This window comes from Geotrypetes seraphini, chromosome 8 (assembly GCF_902459505.1).
Source record: "Geotrypetes seraphini chromosome 8, aGeoSer1.1, whole genome shotgun sequence".
In the NCBI taxonomy this organism is placed as follows: Eukaryota; Metazoa; Chordata; class Amphibia; order Gymnophiona; family Dermophiidae; genus Geotrypetes; species Geotrypetes seraphini.
The window spans coordinates 168,532,079-168,548,977 of NC_047091.1; the positions used below are offsets into that span (position 1 = coordinate 168,532,079).

Here is a 16,899-nt window from a genome sequence, read left to right on the forward strand (position 1 = left end):
CTACATAATAAAACCCTAAGCGGCACATGCGCACTCCTACCTGCGTGTTCTGTATGTCTGTGGCCGGAGGGAGTGCGCTTGCGCGCCTACAACTGCCCCACACTCGCAAAGGGAGAAGATACAGAAACAAAGAAAGATTGACAGACAGCCAGGGAGAGAGACAGTAAGACAGGGGGCCAGGGAAGAGCCAGAGACACACAGGGGGACAGAGACAGAAAGAAAGGGGGGCAGGGAGAGAGATAAAAAACATAAAGTAAGAAAGAAAGAAACGCCTCAGCGAGCCATTGTGCTAGACATCTATTCAAGCACCCGTTAATGTAACGGGCTTAAATACTAGTAATGTAATGTAATGTAATGTAATTTATTTCTTATATACCGCTACATCCGTTAGGTTCTAAGCGGTTTGAAGAAAATATACATTAAGATTATAAATGAGAAGTAAGAAGGTACTTAAAAATTCCCTTACTGTCCCGAAGGCTCACAATCTAACTAAGGACCTGGAAATTAATAAAGAAGAGAAAATAAAGATGGTTGAAAAAAGAAAAATTATATGTGAATTTATAGGATGGAAATTAAACTGACAGTGAAGAACTGTATGAAAAATACATATGGAATGCAGTTAGAGAGGGTAGGTTACAATCTATTTATGGTATTTGTTTAATTGGAAGGTGTTAAGGTGGGTAATTTGGGGGAAGGTTATCTGAAGGTAGGTGAATCTTCTGGAGGTAAAAGAGGAGGAGTTAAGATATTTGGATGAATTTTTTGAAAAGCAGTTATATTTTGTTAGGAGGAAAGTGGGAGATGGTAAACGATGCACTTTATAACGGCTTTTGAACCATGACACCAATATATTACAAGAAACCAGTTCCACTCTTTATGCAGTAAGTTAACAAACAGCCTTCTTAGAAACATGCAGAGTAAAAATTCTGGTTCATAAAAACGTTACAAATGACAGAAAAATAATAAAAATGTGGTGTCTGATGTGCAGTAGCATGAACTTATTTTTCAAAATAAAATGGGAATAAACAGGGAGGCTCTCACTATCTGGTTTTCTTTATTCCCCGTTTCTTAGGATGCAAATAATATCTTTTTCTTCCCCTCTGGCAAATGTATTGTTTGCGTTGGGGACAGGGACAGCAGTTCTCGTCCCCCCCAAAACAGGCATAGCATAGCCATCGTCCGTTTTTCCTCCCTGGACTGGTTTCCAGTTTCAAAAAAAGAGGGTTATTAAAATAGTTCCGGAAGCCAAAAGTTTACAGGTGACTTGTTCCCAAGTTTATTTTCACAGCATGAGACTGAGTTTTATAAGGAAAAAGGGCAAAGAAAGGCAAATTGCCAAGGCAGAACGACTGACTTCTTTTTTTTCCCCATCTAAATGATTAAAACAGAACAAAGTAACAAGCGCCAAACTTATCCTGCAACTAAAACAGCCATAAAACACACCCAGCCCTTTTCCTCCCTGCACTTCCCAGCAGCGCCTCAGGGGGGCGCTCCGGCTCCCCCAGCGAGCCGGCACAGCCACGCCCTCCCCTCCGGGCCCGCGGACGGTCGCCATGGCAACCAAGGCGCGTCCGTCCCTCCACGCCCCAAACCTCCTTCCCCCGCCCAGCAGGTTAGGTAGTTCCCCCTCCCCCCCCCCTCCACCTCCCGCTCTCACCTCCCAGCTCCAGGGGCTGGATCCGCCGCTCGCGCACCAAGCCGCCGGGGTTTCGGCTTGGGAGGGGGCGGGGCTTCACCTTAGCGGCGGCTCGGGCTGCGTCGCGCGGACAGGCTTGAGGTGAAAGGGCGCTCGCGCTCAGGTGGAGCATGGAGACGAGAGGAAGCGACTGACCGGGCGGGGGACGGACATGGGGCGCAGATAGCGGCGGAGGGGGAGCCGCTCCGGCACGAGGGACGCGGCCGGCGCGCAGGTAAGACGCTGTTGCCTAAACTTTGTGGGGTAGAAGTTGCCTGGAAGGGGAGGGGGCTCGGCGCTTCCCCTCCCCCCCCCCACCTCCCTATTCCCAGACTCTCTGCCCCTTCGGCTGGGGTTTGCACAGGGAGTGTCCTCGGTGAACGGAGCTCTTCTGGACTTTTATTTTCAGTTGCTTTAAAATTTGAATTGCAAAGTAGCAACAACATCCTGCCTATCAAGGGGAGGGGGAAACTGTGGCTCCCTGGAAATGAGACTTTCTCCTTTCAGCCCCCTGCTCGCTTTGGCACAGTCCTTTTTGAAACAAGCCCCTTTCCTAAGAGGGCTTCCCCCTGTACTCTAACCGGGAAAAGGGGGGGGGGGGGGGTGCAGATGTGATGCAGATTTGCAGATGCAGGACAAAGTTTAAAGGGAGGTTGGGGGGGGGGGGGAGTTGTCTATGACAGGATCTCTCTGTTTTCGTTTCTGATACCCTGCTTGTTTTCATTTAGCCCTCTTCAGGAAGCATTTCAATTGTGGAGTGAAATTTCAGAGAAGGAAATTGGTAGTTTGAGCACGGTTATTATCATCAGACCAAAGGATAGGTTTAAAATAATAGTTTTTTTTTTCTCCTTAGGAATGTCCAGTAGTTTTGATTACACTTATGGATATATTGGATGACCTAATGTCAAGAGAGTAACCATGAATTAAAAGGAAATGCTAGGTGCCTTGTCTTCCAAAACACGGTGGTCTGAGTTATTTTTCTTATCTGTGTTTTGAATGTGGGGTTTTTTTTGGTGGGAATATCCCGATCTCTTTGAAGGGATCAGAGATTAATGGCTTCAGAAACTGTAACAAAAACTAGAGCAGTGGCTTTGAAGGAATCTTCCAGTTAGCTCTCCCTAAATTAAGTTGTAAATAGGTGCAGATAAAGCACTGAAAATGAATAATAAAAAAAATAAAAAAAAAAAAGTTTGAAAAAAACTTGATTTGTTAGCTGGGCAAGCTTGGAGAATCTGGGGGGGGGGGGGGGGGAACGCAATAATGCAGAATAAGTTCACTTGTTTCATAATTATACAAAACTTTCTCCAAAATTGTTGCAACTGACTTTCATACCAATCACTTTTCTTTACTGAACTTTTATGTAAACTTACCAGAACTAGGGGAGCAGCATTCAAGAAAAGAGATATTTAGCAGAAAAAGAGAGAGAGCTGCTAAAACATTCTATCTCTCTCGTCTATTTTTTGTATTTTTCCAATTTATTACTTAGGATTAACACACAAATTAATTCTATGTACTTTAAAACTATTACTGTGCACAATTACTGACAATATCAGATAATTATGCCCTTTATTTAGGGGTTCCAACAGTACAAAGCTCTACAATGATCCAAAATGCGGCTGCAAGGTTAATTTGTGGGGTTAGAAAATTTGACCACATAACACCTTGGTTGAAGAAATTACACTGGTTACCTGTGCGATTACATATCATCTTGTAAACCCTAACGCTGGTGTTCAGAGTCATTTACCATGGGGTTCTTTGGTATCTATCTCAAACTATGGCAATCTACCGACCACTCAAACCATTGCGATCTGAGGGTGCGATATGATTGGCTCCGACAGACTACTCAAAAATGTACAGCGAGATCTTCTGCTATTTCCATCACGGGAGTAACGCTGTGGAACAAATTAACCGGACCGCTAAGGGCGCTACCTGATATTCAGAAGTTAAAAAAAAAAATACTTAAAACTACACTATTTTTAGAAACTTTTCCATGAAAGATGTGTTGTTTAATGCTGGTTTTAGGACGATTTGTACTGTGAGGATCTATTAAATTATGGCTCCCTAAGTTGTAACTATTCATTTGTAATTTAAGAACATAAGCAAAGCTTCTGCTGGGTCAGACCTGAGGTCCATCGTGCCCAGCCAGTCCGCTCACGCGGTGGCCCAACTGGTCCAGGACCTGTGCAGTAATCCTCTATCTATACCCCTCTATCCCCTTTTCCAGCAGGAAATTGTCCAATCCTTTCTTGAACCCCAGTACCGTACTCTGCCCTATTACGCTCTCTGGAAGCGCATTCCAGGTGTCCACCACACATTGGGTGAAGAAGAACTTCCTAGCATTCGTTTTTAATCTGTCCCCTTTCAACTTTTCTGAATGTCCTCTTGTTCTTTTATTATTCAAAAGTTTGAAGAATCTGTCCCTCTCTACTCTCTCTATGCCCTTCATGATCTTATAAGTCTCAATCATGTCCCCTCTAAGTCTCCTCTTCTCCAGGGAAAAGAGACCCTGTTTCTCCAATCTTTCTCTATCTCTCTCTCTTTCCCTTTCTCTCTCTCTTTCTTTCTGTCTCTCTCTATTTCTCTCTGTCTCCCTTTCTCTCTCTTTCTGTCCCTCTCTACTCTCTATGCCCTTCATGATCTTATAAGTCTCTATCATATCCCCTCTAAGTCTCCTCTTCTCCAGGGAAAAGAGCCCCAGTTTCTCCAATCTTTCTCTATCTCTCTCTCTTTCTCTCTTTCCCTTTCTCTCTCTCTTTCTTTCTGTCTCTCTCCCTTTCTCTCTCTCTCTCTCTCCCTTTCTCTCTCTCTCTCTATTTCTGTCTCTCTCCCTTTCTCTTTCTTTCTATCTCTCTCTCTCTATTTCTCTCTGTCTCCCTTTCTCTCTCTCTTTCTGTCCCTCTCTACTCTCTCTATGCCCTTCATGATCTTATAAGTCTCAATCATGTCCCCTCTAAGTCTCCTCTTCTCCAGGGAAAAGAGACCCAGTTTCCCCAATCTCCAGTTTTCCATCCCCTTTATCAGACGTGTCGCTCTCCTCAGAACCCTCTTGAGTATCGTCATATCCTTCTTAAGGTACGGCGGCCAATATTGGACGCAGTACTCCAGATGCGCACGCACCATCGGCCGATACAACGGCAGGATAACTTCTTAGCGACCGCTGCGCACTGTGCCATCGGCTTCATTGTCTTGTCCACCATTACCCCCAAGTCCCTTTCTTGGGTACTCTCATTCAATAACATCCCTCCCATCGTATAGTTGTACCTCGGATTTCTGTTTCCCACATGTAATACTTTACATTTCTCAACGTTGAACTTCGTTGTGACATGTCTATATACTCTTGGTCTGTGCCATTTTGTTCATGTTACTTTTGTAATGTCGCCTAGGAATAGGCGGTTGATAAATTTTTTTAAGTAAATAAATAAATTATAATAACTGAACAGATAATGTGGACCACTGCTTTCAATTCTTCTTTCTCCGCTTAATGCCTAAGCGAATTACTTGTTATTCTTCATAATTGTCACATTAGTATATACAGTACTCCCCTGAAATTAGCGGGGGGTTCCATTCCAGGAACCCCCGCAAATTTTGAAAAAATCACGAATGCAGTTTTTCGCCTGTCAAAAAGGCAGGGCAGCTGGAGAGGCAGGAGAGGGCAGCTGGAGCGCCGGCAGGTGCTTTCACACGCAGCTCCCGATTGGTGTAGCCCGACTTTACTGCAGAAAGAGGCGGTCGGAGCAGACCGCGAATGATTGAGACCGCGAATTCGTGGGGGGAACACTGGAGCGCCGGCAGGCGAAGAAAATCACTCGCGGTCTGCTCCGACCGCCGCCTCCTGTAGTAAAGTTGGGATACACCAATCAGGAGCTGCTTTCACACGCAGCTCCTGATTGGTGTAGCCCGACTTTACTACAGAAAGAGGCGGTCGGAGCAGACCGCGAATGATTGAGACCGCGAATTCGTGGGGGGAACACTGGAGCGCCGGCAGGCGAAGAAAATCACTCGCGGTCTGCTCCGACCGCCGCCTCCTGTAGTAAAGTTGGGATACACCAATCAGGAGCTGCTTTCACATGCAGCTCCTGATTGGTGTAGCCCGACTTTACTGCAGAAAGAGGCGGTCGGAGCAGACCGCGAATGATTGAGACCGTGAATTCGCGGGGGAGCACTGTATGTGATAAGGGAGTGTCTCCCCAAATCTATAACCTAAAATATCCCAGTTAAAACATAACCTCCAGTCAGTTTGTATCTTTGGTCATCATTTTGCATAGGGTAAGAAACCCACGAAGGAGCTGACCCATACATTAGAATAATTAAGTAAAAATAGTTATTTTCTGTAGTTGAGAGCAGTGCTGAGTAAGGAGAGGATACTTTTTATCAGCTGGGTGGCAGATGGTTGTACTGTACTATGTTACAGATTGGGCTAAGCCTTGGAAGGAAAAGCTGACAATTTTTGGTTTTATAATTTTTCTTTATGTAACTGTTCTCTAAAATCCAGTCTGTGCACTTCAGTTACATAGAGTGGAGGAGTAGCCTAGCGGTTAAAGCACAGGGCTGATAATCGGGAAAGTGTGGTTTGAATCCTACTGCTTGTGACCTTGGGTAAGTCACTTAACCCTCCATTAACTCGGGTATGATTTCAGTTTGTCTTTCCGGGGGGGCAGAGGAATAACTAGTATACCTGAATATTATTTGCCTTGAGCTACTGCTGAAAAAGGTGTGGAGCTAAAGCCAAATAAATATGTAAAATGCTTTTCAGTTCCACCAAAAGCAAACATTTCGGATAGCTTAATTGGCGATTGGTCTGTGTACTTGAACAGAATGGCATGCGTATATGGTTGTGTGTATTGTAAGAATATCTTGTCACTGAATCAGGTATGCAAAACTGTGACTCCATAATTGATAAGGTGGATTTCAAATGCCCCAAATCATACTCTTATGTAAACCTTTGAGAGAGAGAATACTTAAGACCCTCCCCTCCCCCAATACACCATACATCTAAGAAGCATCTCTGCATTTAATTTGAGGTATTTACTGTACATGTTTCAATTGGCTCGTATATCACATCCACTCCTGGACGTCCTCGTGTATTTTTTTACGAAAGGTTTCACGTTTGACTGAACTTTTGTAAAATACTGCCGGAATCGAACATGTCCCAATTTGGACATCTCAATTCTGATCTCGGTGTTCTGCGTAAAATGGGCCTGTAAATGTTTTTAACCTACAAATATGCCAGTTACCTGTTATGAAGTGTTTTTGCTGAAAACAAATGTTGAGGTGTACATTAGTGACGAAAGGTTGCCATGCGATGTCAAGATTTCTTTAGCTGATGGTAAACACCATAGGTAATAATAATAATACCAGTTTATATACCGCAGTACCGTGAAGTTCTATGCGGTTTACAAAAGAATAAAAGAAGGTACAAATTGAATGAACTTAAAAGATGTGAGAGCGAGTGGTTGATAGGGCAGGAGAACTGATATTGAGGGGAAAGAGATGTCTAGATACTTCAGGAATAGATGTGTTTTTAGGCGCTTCCTGAATTCCTCATAAGTAATGGGCGAAAGCAATTGTTCTAGATCTTTACCCCATAATGTTGCCTGATGTGAGAAAAGGTGTTCATGGTGTTTTTTTAAATCTACATCCTCTAACTGGGGGGGGAAACAAAGTTCAAATGAGAGCTTCTCTTGTGTCTGTTGGCTGAGAAGGAGAAGAGGTCAGTTATGTATTTAGGGGCTAGTCCGTATAGTACAGGGGTCTCAAAGTCCCTCCTTGAGGGCCGCAATCCAGTCGGGTTTTTAGGATTTCCCCAATGAATATGCATGAGATCTATGTGCATGCACTGCTTTCAATGCAGATTCATTGGGGAAATCCTGAAAACCCGACTGGATTGCGGCCCTCTAGGAGGGACTTTGAGATCCCCGGTATAGTACTTTAAAGCAAAGGCAGGCGAACTTAAACTTTATGCGTGCTTCCATCGGTAGCCAGTGTAGTTGCCGGTAGTAAGGTGTCACGTGATCAAATTTCTTTAGCCCGAAGATTAGTCTGACCGCTGCATTTTGCATTAATTGTAAACGTCGCATATTCTTTTGGGAGATTGCTAAATAGGCGATGTTACAGTAATCAAGTTGACTCGGTACGAGGGATTGTACCAGGATTCTGAATGCTGAGGTATCAAAATATGATTTAATGGATTTAAGCTTCCAGAGGGTGAAAACCCCTTTTTGATTAAGGAGTCCACCTGGTCTTTCATGGTAAAGCATTGATCCAGAGTTACACCCAGTATCTTCATGGTGGTCTGAATAGGGTAATTAAGTTTATTGATGCATAGTGGTGTTTTGGTGTCAAGCGGATGTGGCGAAGCAACGAAAAATTTTGTCTTCTCTGAATTAAGTTTGAGCTTGAAGTCTGTCATCCAGTGCTCCATCAAATTTATAGCTTCTGATGCCTTGGGAATAGTTTCCGAGATAAGAGTTGGCAAATGGGATGATGATCGTAAAGTCATCTGCGTAACTGAATAATTTTATCCCCAGCTGGGTTAATGGCACGCCCAGTAAAGGACTGTGGAATATGCTTACATCAAACATTTTTAAGTAGAGGGTGCGATTTGCATCAAAATAGTATCTTCTTGGACAGTATTTACAAAGACAGCTTGCCACTTAGCACCAAATGTGAGAAATTTCAAACCATTTCTATGAGCTACAAGTCAGTTGTCCTTTTCACTTAGCAAATTATAAATTGCATGGCTTAGCATCAGTTCTATAATGGCTTAAAGGGTGTGCCTAAGCTGTTATAGAATACTAGTGCAAAAATGCATTGGCACGACAAAAGTTAAGCATGCCTAATTTCAACATGTCGGTGAGCATGCCGAAGTTCTCCTTATCGCAGTAGTGGAGAGTGTTGGAGCATAAAAAAAGCACCAAGGGCCATTAGGTGTGGCAATGTCAGAAGTTCTTTATTGATAGATCGCGACACAGGCCGTGTTTCAGCACAAAAATGCCTGCATCGGGGATCTTGCCAGTCAAGAAAATCCAGACTTGTAAAACCTTTTAAATATGGTAACAGTACAAATAGTAAAATCCAGAGCCGTGTTAGTCACCTTACAGAATTGTCCTTTGCTGTACATTGTCACAGATTAACATCTTTGTAACACGCATTAATGATAGTATTCTGTAAATTGTACATGTTGCTTGTTGACACCTGTCTGCACCCCTCTGACAATTGCATGCTAAGTGATTTGGGCACCTATTATATATGTAATTGCTTCTGTTCTATAAACTAGGTTTTATGTTTATTTAAGATTTGATATACCGCTCCTGCATTTTACTGACCTAAGCGGTTTACAAGTATAAAATGAAATTAGGTACTTGAGAAAAACTACCCTATCTGTTCCGAAGGCTCACAATCTAGCTAAAGTACCTGATAAACTAAAAATATGTAATAACAACATATAATACATTTCCAAGATCAAAAATCAAAGAAAGAGAAATGGTTAATCTGCTGGCTGGGTTGGAGGGCAGAGGGGAGTACAGGACAATCAAGCCATTGTGACATCACTGATGAGGTTGGCTCTTATTGGTGGATTGAGGCATTATGACATCACAATCTCAGCTCTGCTTCCCAAAGACTGAAACTCTTCGTACTGCTACTACTACGAATTATTTCTATAGCGCTACCAGATGTATGCAGCGCTGTACGGAGTCACAAAGAAGAAGACAGTCCCTGCTCAAAGAGCTTACAATCTAAACAGACAAACAGGATGTCATGGATACAATTAAGGAGAATGTTTGTTTATTTAAGAGTTGATATAGTGCTCCTGCATTTTACTGACCTAAGTGGTTTACAAAGTATCAAACTAAAATTAAATTAGGTACTTGAGAAAAACTACCCTATCTATCCCAAAGGCTCACAATTTAGTTAAAGTACCTGATAAACTAAGAAATATGTAATAACATATAATACATTTCAAAGATCAAAAATCAAAGAAATAGAAATAATGAAAGAAGATAAAAAATAAAATAAAACAAATTTGAGAGGCAGAAAAGTCTCTGAAGCGGCCTGATAGCAAACAGTCATAATAGTTGACACCAAAATTTAGGCACCAGCTTATAGAATTACCTTCAAAGGCTTTTGTTTGCATTTGACCCTAAATGAAGATGACTCGTGATGAAACAAAGATTTGTACAAAGCAGCAAGTTTTAATCTGAGCAGCAATAAAATAATACCCAGATTACTTGACTTGCTGAAAATTTCCTCCGAGTAACGTATGGTAGTTAATTTGTTTGTCCAGCTGCTACCAAATTTCCTCAGGACCATTAGGACCTGACAGGTCAAGAGGATCATTTAGTACAGCGAAGCCAACGTCCATGTGAAGATAATGGATTGTTTGGATTCTGCTGAAAAACTGCTTTTCTTTGGCTGTAAGGCTCTTAGGGATAATGGAGTTAATTTTCAAAGCACTTAGGGCTCCTTTTATAACGGTGCGCTAGTGTTTTTAGCTCACGCAAAGGATTAGTGCGCGCTAGCCAAAAAATTACCCCCTGCTTAAAAAGAGACAGTTGTGGCTAGCACGTGCGGCATTTTAGTGCGACTTTGTAAAAGGAGCCCTTAGACACACGAAATACCATAGAAACATAGAATATGACGGCAGAAAAGGGCCGACGGCCCAACAAGTTTGCCCACTTGAGAACCCTCCCTCCAACTAGTCTGCCCACTCAAGGACCCTTCCTCCCTGGAGTATCTATCGATTGAGCAGAACTCTGTAGTACTCCCACTTGTTTGTCCCATCGACTCTTGAAGTCGAGAACGCTACTGGCCTCGACGACCTGGCGGGGAAGATCATTCCATCGATCAATCACCCGTTTGGTGAAGAAGTATTTCCTGGTGTCACCATGAAATCTTCCCCCCTTAAGTTTTAGTGAATGCCCTCTTGTCGCTGTGGGACCCTTTAGAAAAAAGATTTCCTCCTCCACTTTGATGTGGCCCATGATATATTTAAATGTTTCTATCGTGTCCCCCCTTTCTCTGCGCTCTTCAAGAGAATATAAGTGCAGTTTGATCAGGCGTTCTTCAAACTGTGCTTATATTCTCTTGAAGAGCGCCTGTACTGTATATCAATCACATGGGCTTTATGCTCGGAGTTTTATCGTTATGCGCCCCCCCCCCCCCAAACACACACTTTTGCCAGCAAAATTTACACAGGACAAAAACATTTTCATTTTGATTTCAAGAACACAAATATTTTGTAAGAATTTAGAGTGGACGTGTGGCCTATTGGTTATAGCAGGAAGTTGAGAAAAAAAGGCAACTAGGCTCAAATTCCATTTCTCCGACTGATGTGACATGTTACCTTGTGCTGTCACTTCACCTTCCATAACCTTGGGTACAAACTTAAATTGTAAGCCCTTTGGGCCAGGGAGATATCGACATAAATTATAACTTGGCTTTAGGTGAATCTTGAAAAGCAAGAAATGTTTAAATCCATGTCGTACATTAAGTTGTTGTAGATTTACACAATTTTAGTAAGATTTTACAGAAATAAGTAGTAATAATAAAAATGTATTTATATCCCGCAGTACCTTGCAGTTCAAAGCGGTTTACATCAAGAGAAGCTGTTAAACAACAGCAAAAATATATACATTAACAACATGCCTGAAATACATCAACAAAAATAGTTTAGAGAAGAAATGTATCATATAAGTAGGTTTTCAGAGATCTTCTAAATCAGGGGTGCCCAAAAGGTCAATCGCGAAGGTAACGTGAGTCGATCGAGGAGCCCATCTTGGGCTCTGTGACAGACTCACGTTGCCTTTGCATTCTCCCTGCTTCCTGACGCTGTAAACAGGACAGTAAAAGCTTCGGGCCCACCAGCCTTTCTTCCCCCCCCCCCCCCCGACGTCAGTTCTGACGTCGGACAGGAACTTTTTTTCCAACGTCAGAATTGACGTTGGGGGAAGGCTGGTGGGCCCGGTGCTTTTGTTGTCCAGTTTACGGCATCGGGAAGCAGGGAGAACTCAGAACTCGGCGGCGGTGGCTTGGGGAGGGGGCAGGGAGAAAGAAAGATGAAGAAAGAAAGGGGGCATGCAGGCAGACAGAAACCTAGTAAATGACGTCAGAATAAGGACCTTCCGGGATACCAAAACTGCCCTCAGAACATAAGAATTGCCGCTGCTGGGTCAGACCAGTGGTCCATCGTGCCCAGCAGTCCACTCCCGCGGCGGCCCTTAGGTCAAAGGCCAGTGCAGGGCTGTGGAGTTGGTGCACCAAACCTTTGACTCTGGCTCCTCTCTTTTTCTGACCCCGAACTCTTGACTTTTTGTAGTAAATCTAAGAGAAATTATTTATGCACAAAATTAAAACTAATAGACCACAAAATATGTTTGTTTGAAGTTTAAACAAAAAATATGCTGTCAAATGTCCATATAAGTTACTAACCACCCAGTGAAAACATCAATATAGTTTAATACTGGATATACTTTATCACTTATATTATAAATATCAAAAAAACTTTTTTTGTGTGTGTGTAGAATCCTCAGCAGGCTCTCTTTCCTTTGTATATAATTCATATGAGGCCACTTTCTTCACTGGTTCCTTTTTTTTTCTTTTAAATCAATTGTGCAAACATATCAATAATATATTTCTCAAATTTTTATACGAAAGACTTATCTTAGAGTAAGTCATGGGAGCCCCTCCATCGACATGCCGTGTTCCAAGTTTTTCATCAGGGTCGAGGTTCTCAGCATGAAATTAGCAGGTAACTCTCATCTCGTTGTCCTCATATGAATTATATACAAAGGAAAGAGAGCCTACTGAGGATTCTACACACACAAAAAAGTTTTTTTGATATTTATAATATAAGTGATAAAGTATATCCAGTATTATTGTATTGATGCTTACACTGGGTGGTTAGTAAGTTATATGATCAAATGAAAATATGCAGTATGCTGTTGTAAGTTGGTTTTTTTAAAGCAGGAGTTGGTACATTTTTACCGAATCTACCCAAAATTACTTACGACTCTGATAGCTAAGACTACATCCTAACCAGCCAATCAGAGAGTGTAAACTGCCTGCTAGCTTTCTCCTTATCCGGACCCATTTTTTTTGTCTCTCTCTGCTGCCTGCCTTCATTCATTGGATTTATATTTTGAATGGTGAATTGATAGTACACTTCTCCCTCCGTATTCGCGGTTTCTATTATTCACGGTTTTTATCTTGCTGGCTCCTCCCCCCCCCTCAAATTACGTCAGCTTGCACAGAGAAATCGCTGCCCTCAAGCGTTTACAGAGAAAATCGCCGATTCCCGGCACTTTCTTCAGCATGTTCTTCACCATGTTCACAGTTTCACTGTATTCACAATGGTTTTTTTAATAGAAAACAGCGATTAACATATGGAAAACGTTATTTTGCGGTTTTTCTGTATTTGCGGTTCTGTTAATCCCCTATCTCAGCGAATATGGAGGGAGAAGTGTACACTCCCCCTCCCCATTCGCGGTTCCTGCACTCGCGGTTTCATATAATCGCGATTTTTTTCTGGGGAGGGGGAAATAAATAAAACAGTCTTCATGTACAAAAAAATCCATCTTTTGTTCCTCCCTGCCACCTTCCCGGCCTTACCTGGTGGTCTAGAGGGCTTTCGGGGCAGGAGCGATCTTCCTACGTTCCTGCCCCGTGCAGATCGCCATGAGGAAATGGCTGCTGGGAGTTCCCGTAATCTCTTGAGAATACGATGGGAACTCCCTACAGCCATTTCCTCATGGCAATCTGCATGGGGCAGGAGCGTAGGAAGATCGCTCCTGCCCCGAAAGCCCTCTAGACCAGTGTTCTTCAACCACCGGTCCATGGACCAGTGCCGGTCCACAGAAATTTCCTGACGGTCCACAGGGCCAGCACGTGTATCGGTCCACGGTGCGATCAATGCGGCGTTATTGTCGAGCCAGCTCCCTCTTCCTAACTGATTCAGTGCAAAAGCCACGGGCAGTGGCTCCTACGGGCATCCTTCGCCTGAACCGGAAGCCTCTCTGACGTTGCAACATCAGAGGGAAGGCTTCCAGATGAGGCACGAGACGTGCAAGGTGCAATTAGTACTATTATGGGGGCGGGGTCTGGGGTGGAGATTGGGTAGAGATGGGTGGGGTCTGGCCCACGACTTAGCCCCATGTTCTTCAACCGCTGGTCCACAGAATAATTCTTTTATTTGTGCCGGTCCATAGGTGCAAAAAGGTTGAAAAACAGTGCTCTAGACCACCAGGTAAGGCCGGGAAGGCAGCAGGGAGGTGGGGGTGGGTCAGAGCCGGTTAATCACGTTTTTTTGGCATTCGCGGTCCGGCTCTGCCCGTATCCCCCGCGAATGATGAGGGAGAAGTGTACATCAATATGCTATGACACAAGTGACTCTCCCAGCCTCATGCAGAAAGTCCGTGCAACTGGAAAGGGAGCAAGAATGGGAACAGGACCGTAACCTAGTCGCTGGCATACTGATAGAAATTCTATAAGGGTCTGTATATTTTAAGTGGTAAAGTTTTGTTGGTTGTTTTTTTTTTTTTTTTACATCCATTTGGGTTATTTTAGGCATAGATGTGGCCACATATAAACATTCATGACTTCCTTATGCAGTACCAAGTAATGAAAAACTTTGAGCCAAGACACTATGGTGTGTGCTTTCATAGTGAACAAGAATATTTTATTTATATAATCCGTTTTCTATCCCCTTTTCCCCAAAGAGCTCAGAACGGGTTACAGGTTAACATACATAATAATATACAATTAGCAGGTCGCAATTTTACCATAGTTACAGTACAACGTCGTAACAGAGTAGATGACGGCAGATAAAGACCCGAATGGTCCGTCCAGTCTGCCCAACTTGATTCAATTTAAATTATTTTTTAAATTTTTCCTTCTTAGCTATTTTTGGGCAAGAATCCAAAGCTCTACCCGGTACTGTGCTTAGGTTCCAACCGCCGAAATCTCCGTCAAAACCGACTCCAACCCATCTACACCCTCCCCGTCATTGAAACCCTCCCCAGCCCATCCTACAAGTTTTTTGATACAAGTTTTTAATCCTAACTTGATACATAGTAGGGATCTAATACCGATACACTGTAAATATACAATTTACAGGTTGAATTGGCCATAGTTACAGTTCAAGATGTTTCAAATACGCGATATGTACCGAGGATCTAGTACCAATATACAGTTTAGGTAGAATAAACAAGTGCACATTTAGTTATGTAGAAACGTGATAAAAATTGACAAGAGACGTTTATCCCAGTTGCTGTAAATGTCTGCACCTGCCCCTTAACGCTTTTATTTTATAAAGACGAGTAATAATAATAATAATTTTATTCTTATATACCGCAAAAGCCACGAGTCCATTTGTCTTTTTTATAAATTAGGCTCAAGATAGGAGCCTTAAGAGGTGCTTTACTAGGTGCCCCTTTAGAAAATTACAATCGCTATAACCTCAGTTCTGGGTTGTGACCTTAAGTTTGAATTCAATATAAAGCGGTTATGATTTGTCATCAATTTTTATACGGTACGATCCCTGAATTATTTAAGAACAAGATGACTAGTTACCAGCCTAAAAGATCATTGCGCTCTGAAAATTCTGCGCTGCTGAAGGCAAATGTTAATCCCAAATACGTGGAAACCAATGCAATGACTTTTCGTGTGCAGGAGTAAGATTGTGGAATTCCCTGGTTGGGCAAATATGGAAATGTAGTGATAGGGATACAAAAACTTGACAAGACCTTTCGCCTTCCAGGCTGCCAAGCTAAACCCATGGCTAGCCCAAATGGCCCTCAAGGCCCCCAACTACCTCAGCTTTAGAAAATTACTCAAAACCCACCTCTTCCACGGCCAGGACCCTTAATGCCCCTTCTTAATTAACCAAAACCTCTCCCCCTCCTCTACTGTACTACCTCACCCCCCCCTTGACCTACTCTTTCCTACTTCTTCCAACCTCATCTACTTCGTTGTCCGCAACTTTGATCAATTGGTATTGAACCGCTTGTAACTCCGTTTAATTGATGTGAACCGCCTAGAACTCCCTGGGTATGGCGGTATACAAAAATAAAGTTATTATTATTTAGAAAACTACTTAAAACATAATTGTTTGTAAATGCGTTCCTTTAAGTAGTGATTTTCCCTGTTTGCTGATTTCCCAAAAGAATTGAACAGATTTTGTGTTCATTTGTTTTATTTGTTGTAAAATTTTGGGCTCCTTTTACAAAGGCGCGTTAGGGCCCTAACGTGCGGAGTAGCGCGCGCTAAAATGCCGCGTGCGCTAGCCGCTTCCTTTTGAGCAGGCGGTAGATTTTCAGCTAGCGCGCGCTATAGCGCAGGCTAAAAATTGCTAGCCTACTACCTTCGTAAAAGGAGCCATTTATTTGTGTATGTAAAATTTTTTTAAACCTTTTTGGACAGTCTGCCTCTGTCAATCTGTCTCTGTCCACAGATTTTGGACAGTCCACAGATTTTGTCCTGTTTATTTATTTAGCGTAAGGGAACAAGAACACTGCAGTATAACATGGACATTATCCCAGGACAAGCAGGCAGCATATTCTTTACGCATGGGTGACGTCACCGACGGAGCCCTCGGTACGGACCTTTTTAACTAGAAAGTTCTAGTTGGCCGCACCGCGCGTGTGCGAGTGCCTTCCCGCCCGACGGAGGAGTGCGTGGTCCCCAGTTTCTTCGTTTCCGCGGAGCGAAGATGACGCATGTTTTTTCAACGGCTGTTGAACTAACTTTTTTGCCTTCCCGCTCGCGAATTTTTTCCTTTTTATTGTCACTCTACCTTCGGGTTACCTTTTCTTTTGATTTGTTAAAAAAAAAAAAAATCTTTAATTTCTTTCCTTTTTTCGTCTTTGCCCCGGCGGGGCCTGTTGCCATTATACAGGCCTCGGGGTTTGATTTTGCGGAGGCCGTATTCCCATTCATGCCCCCGCAGCCCGGTTTTAAGAAGTGCCAGCGGTGTGCACGCCCGATCTCCCTCACTGACCCACACAATTGGTGCTTGCAGTGTTTGGGTCCGGAGCATCGGGCGGACTCCTGCACCCGCTGTGCCACTCTTAAAAAGCGAACACTCAGGAATCGCCAAATTCAACAGAACATCTTATTCGGCATCGGGTCAGCGATGGACTCCTCGGCATCGACGGCGGTACCATCAAAATCGACACCGACTACTTCGACACCGCCCGACCCGACATCGGCGCCGCTGGCGCCAGGTAAGC

At 43.2% G+C, this 16,899-nt stretch overlaps 1 protein-coding gene across 3 annotated transcripts in view; it reads left to right on the forward strand.

Moving 5' to 3' along the window:
• The first annotated feature begins 1,676 nt into the window (after positions 1–1,676).
• Positions 1,677–16,899, forward strand: part of KIAA1671 (KIAA1671 ortholog) — a 282,787-nt gene continuing 267,564 nt past the window's right edge. For 2 of the 3 annotated variants that reach the window (XM_033955255.1, XM_033955254.1), the window contains exon 1: positions 1,677–1,910. The gene's annotated coding sequence lies outside the window, so the exon portion shown is untranslated. The remainder of the gene's footprint in view (positions 1,911–16,899) is intronic. The other variant, XM_033955253.1, reaches the window with a different exon arrangement.